The 5,590-nt window shown below is 30.3% G+C and overlaps 1 long non-coding RNA gene across 1 annotated transcript; it reads right to left on the bottom strand.

Annotated features, from left to right (window-relative positions):
* Window positions 1-4,004: 4,004 nt before the first annotated feature.
* Window positions 4,005-4,824, bottom strand: LOC109095709. Its single transcript, XR_006158257.1, has 3 exons — window positions 4,773-4,824; window positions 4,537-4,678; window positions 4,005-4,040 (listed from the first exon to the last, which is right to left on the bottom strand). It is a non-coding gene; the product is annotated as an uncharacterized LOC109095709 (long non-coding RNA).
* Between the last annotated feature and the right edge of the window lie 766 nt (window positions 4,825-5,590).

The following is a 5,590-nucleotide window of genomic DNA, read 5'->3' as shown; positions in this document are numbered from 1 at the left end:
TTGTATTTCAAGTGACGACTACCAAAATTGTTTATGGAATTTCAATGTTTTCATGATTTTGGTAGCCAATAATTCAACTGCCGAAATGAGTGAACTTATATTTAAAGGAGGGTTTTAACTAAAACTAAAACCATAAAAATACTTTTTTTAATTTTTTTGTTACTTGAAACAAGTAATAAATAAAAAAAATAAAAAAAATAAATCTTTTTTATTTCAGCTTTTTTTTTTTAATTAACATTTGTTATTTTGATTTAGTTAAACTTTAAGTGTAAGCTAAAACGAATAAATAAAATATGGATAAAAATTATATTTAAAATTAAATGACAAATTGAAATTAAATTAAAATGACAAAAACACAGCAAAACTATAAAACTTAAAATTACACTGAAAACATAAAATATAAAAATAAAATATAAAAAATTCAAAATATTAACAAAAACTATTATAGAATCACAGTAAAATATATTGTCATTTCAACTGTAAAAGGCTAAAAATGCTACAGTAAAAACCTGTTAAGTGGTAATTTAATTTAATGTCAAGTACTAAAATATCTAAAACTTCATAAACTAAAACTAATAAATAAAAATGCTCTTTTCTGCTAATTCAACAGAAAAAAAATTGTTGGATTTACTGGTTTATTTTTAATTTACAGTTTTAAACTGCAAATTATTGGTTGTTTTGTAAGTATGTTTTCATTTGATTTATTTTTGCAGAATTACTTTGGCAACCACAGCTTCCTTTTCTTCTGTAAAACCGACAAGATTGTTTTTACAGTGTACTAAAATAAAACTAATTTAAAGTAGTAAGTTTTCTATGGTTTTTGATGACAGAAAGTCACATATCCAAATGCATTTGCGCCAAAATACCCTTTTGAGTTTTATTGCACGCCCAATCTTTGACGTCAACAGCAAAATGGAAAATGTTTTTTCCTTCTTTTTAAAAGTTGAAAAGCCTGTTTATTTTGCTATCCAGTTACACTCATGTATTTAGTCCTTCGTTTTCCCTCCTCCGGTCCAATTTTTTGAGTCTATCATAATTCTGATAAATGAGTAGATTTTCCTTTCCCATGAAAGCCGAGCTCTTTTGTTTGTTTTGATGGGAGAGTACCTACTAAAGATTAACATTAAATCAATAATTACCTCATTATTTTAGACTGGAAAAAAGTGTAATGCCTGTGTGGAATCATTTTAAAACAATGCACTCTAAAAAACACTGGGTTAAAAACAACCCAAATTGGGTTGTTTTTAACCCAAACTGCTGGGTAAATATAGGACAGAACCCATATGGGGTTAAACTAACCCAAGAAGTTGGGTTATTAATTTTAACCCAGCAAATGGGGGGCTTTTGTTTTTTCTACCCAAAAATTGGTTATTTTACAAAAAATAATGGGTTAATTTGATTTCATAAATGGGTTATATTTTCAAAGGTAATTTTTATTTTTATTCCTTTTAAAATTAAATATACCACATGATAAACAAACAGGTCAACATTGTATTAGCTTTATTTTTTTCAGCATATTACACTTTGTAATTACACTTTACCTCAACCAAAAATTCAAGAGATCATACAAAACTAAAACAATAAAATTCCATTTATAAACAGCATTCAAAACAATTTCTTTCATTTTTATGGTTTGCCTCTGTAGTTGAAAAACTGTAAATGTTTTAAACATTTTTTAAAAATCATGAACTCCAAAAGAACCTCAAGGTTTAGTAATACATTGTTTAACAAATAATTCATATTATTTTTTAATCCATATGCACATGAAATTAAAACGGCAAATGTTTTAACATTTTTAAAAATTCATGAACTCCAAAAAACCTCAAGGTTTACGAAATGCTATTATATTTTTTTTTTTTTTTTTACAAATAAATTGCATTATTTTTAATCCATATGCACATGAAATTAAAACTCTAAAATACTGTACCTCAAGACAACACCTGTTTGTTACAAAGCATATTTGTTTTTAGTATACATTATGAACCTGTTGTTTTTAGTCTACAAAATGAACAAAAATAAAACTATGAAATACAACGTATTGGCAGTAAAACATTTCTACATAAAAATGTAACTGATAATCATCAGGTATGTGCACATAAAGTAATACTCTTCCTCAAGCAATAAAACAGCTGTTTATACAAAAAATCAAAACACCAAAAAATCTCATGTGCAAATAAAATTAAAACTAAAATGCTACCTTGTGTACTTGAACCACTGTTTGTTCAAAGAACCTCTTATCTACTTGCAAGAATGTAGTGCAGAGTGGAAAAAAATTTCACTGTTGGGGATTCACTTCCCTCCAACTCATAAAATATTTGAATAAACTCCCAACTATAGAAACACTGTTTTGGGTAGTTTACATCAAAAACATAAAACGATTTGAAGCATACATCTACTGCCCCAATGAGAGTGCTTTGCTCCAAAGCTTCTCCTGCGAGGATGACAAATGCCTGCGAGTCAATGTGTCCATTTTCAAGGGACAGGACATAAGGGTAAGGTCTTGATGCTTCAGCCTGCTGGAGGTACTCCACCATATTTGTTCCAACCTAAAGGACAGAAAATACAAATGAATAAAGGTGAAAGAGAATGGGAGTGTCGGGGGTGTGGGTATGGGTGGTGGGTTGGGGAGTCAATCCAAACTGTTTATTCAATCAAGCAGTCTTTAGAAATAATAGGCCTTTATAGCCAGAGCTTTGGATGAGGCAAAATACCTGAAAATTATTACAGCTTGATCTGGCCCACTTTGACAGAGCCACTGACAGGGATGCAAAGCAAGTCAAAAGAGTTTTGATAACACTTTACAATAAGGTTTCATTAGTTAACATGAACTAAACATAAACAATACTTCTACAACATTTATTAATAATGTTAATTTCTACATTTAATATTCTGCCCTACAAAAGCAAAAGACCTAAACTCGCTAGAGTGTGAAACTGAGAAAAAATGACTAACGTTTTTTATTTGTCTAGCCAAATGAATTATAGTTAGGACACTAGAAATTTGTCAATTAGATGTTTTAGTAATGAAAAAATTATCTACATTAAAAAAAAATTGTGAGCTCAGACTTGATTTTTTTTACCCCTATTTTGAAGTTACTGTACTGTATTGTGTACAAAAAAAGAGCAATGATATACAAGTGCTATAACAAGTCTCAGTTACACAGTTTAAAAATAAAAGTGCTTAAAAGGTTCTTCACAGTGATGAACCACTTTTGGTTCCACAAAGAACCATTCAGTAAAAGGTTCTATAAAGAACCATCTCTTTCTTACCTTTTTATAATCTAAAGAACTTTCTTTCGCCACAAAGAACCTTTTGTGAAACAGAAAGGTTTCTCAGATGTTAAAGGTTCTTTATGGAACCATTTAGATAACAAAGGTTCTTCTATGGCATCATGAAGCAACTTTATTTTTAAGAGTGCAGCTTAACGAATCAGTAAAAGTACACACAGCAAGTCTTTTTTTTTTTAAAAGAATATAATTAGAATAGAGAGTGCTAGAGTTAGAGGAACTCTATCCTATTATAATTACTATTATTTAATAACTATCTATTCATAATTTATCCAAGATACATTATAAATTAAATTACAAAGTTCTTATGGAGCATATCTAGTTAACATGTTATTATATATAAGACTGCGGAATAACGATGTTGGAAATTCAGCTTTGATCACAGAAACGAGAAAAAAAAAAAAAAAAAATGTTTTTTTTTTAATATATTCAAATAGCAAATATTAATTTATTGTAACAATATTTCACAACATTACTCTTTTTGCTGTATTTGGATCAAATAAATTACTTAATTTTAAAAACACATAAAAAATCATGCCGATCCCAAACTTTTGAATGGTAGTGTATTCAACCTGGTAAAGTCATTAAATGATTGAAGTAAATTTCTTGAGTCGTACTTACAGGTTGAATGTCAATGAAAAGCTTTTTTGCTTTCATCAATTGCTGGGCCGGACTGTTTTTTCTGCCAATTTTGTAGGGTGGAGGTGGAAGCAAAAGCAGGTAACAGCTTTAGTGCAAGATTTCCCTTTGCATCTGTAGGAAAATAAATATTACATTCATCAACACTACTAAAAACAGCAGCGAGCTGTCATTTAGTAAAAACTAATGTAGAATATAGGGCCAGATTTACTAGAGTCTAAAATCCCATAAAAAGTGTAGACCGAAGTGTAAAGTTCTGCTGTTGATCCACTGACAATGTGCAAATTAAAGGACACAGACACATAATGACCAACATATCCTACCAAGAGCAGCAGAAATTAAAAGAAATGTTATAATGTCTTTGTCTGGCATTCTAAATAAATGAGATGAGTGGAGGAAATGCTGCATCTCCTAGCAGCAATTATTGCCAAGCACACAAAAATGGGTTAAAAAATATAAACTACCACAAATATGCAGTAATGTTAGTTGCAAAAATAATGTCCCCCCAATTTTTCTTCACTGCATTTCTTTAGTAATCCTGACAGTACTATGGTGCAAGCTATTAGTAAATCTGGCCCATAATATCAAAATGGTGTAGAAACATTTTAACCTTCTGTCATTTCTTCAGCTGTACATGGAAGCTTTGCTTCTCGCTTCGCAAAAAGCAAGATCCTGTCAGTATACCAAGGGAGCCATTTTTCAAACAGTTTTGGAGCAGCATCTTGATGTAAAATGTGAAAGTCCTGTGCAATCTAAAAGCAAAAAAAAAAAAAAAAAAAACTTTTCTCAAAAAAGACTAAATATAACTCATGTTACCATATGATAAAAGACAATATGTTAACATACCATGCCTGGGGTAGTTAGCCGAGGAAACTCATGGAGGACCTCAAACATATTTTTTGAGTTTGTTTGCCCTCATCCACTGCGCCCTGTACAAGGCAGTTTCTCGCATGTACTTTTCCACTTGGCTGATGGGCTGAGTGTTGTTTCTCAGCCATTGTTTAATTTCCTCAGCTCTCTCTTCAGATATCGTTGATTCTACTGGACAAAGAAATAACAATGCTGTTAATCAAATAGAGGCTTACGAAAATTAAACATATAAAAGGATTAGTTTCCATAAAACAGAAATACTCTTCAGAGCTTTTCAACACTTTAACTAGTTAATCCTGGATGTTTTCTAAACTCCATGCAAACTGATTCCCGAATTACACTGCTTAACATTTCACATTACTCATATTTATTCAGGGTCAACAAATAATACTGGGTATTCATAAACTGGCATTTTACACTGTACATTTCTAAACCACGAGTTAATGTTCTTATTTGCATATTTGATGCGTCAGTGTCATTGTTTGGATAAATTGCTGCATGTAAAAAAAATTACATAACAGCTTTAACATCGTGCACTGCACACTCATATTATATTGATCTCTCTTCACTCCAATTGTTACATTTAACAACAATGTTTCTATGAAATATACAATCAAAAAAAAAAAAAAATCATAATAAACAATAATTAAAAAAACGCCATGTTGCTACAGTTAGTATTGGCTTTTATACATCTCAGACACCTGCATCTGTCATATTAACATTTTGCCAAAATCAAGCAAGAGTTTTTTTTCACCAGCAAACTTATTGCAAAAGATCAGTTCTTTATTTATCCT

This window comes from Cyprinus carpio, chromosome B23 (assembly GCF_018340385.1).
Source record: "Cyprinus carpio isolate SPL01 chromosome B23, ASM1834038v1, whole genome shotgun sequence".
In the NCBI taxonomy this organism is placed as follows: Eukaryota; Metazoa; Chordata; class Actinopteri; order Cypriniformes; family Cyprinidae; genus Cyprinus; species Cyprinus carpio.
The sequence above is the reverse complement of the archived record's forward strand: the minus strand, read 5'-3'. Positions and strand labels throughout refer to the sequence as shown.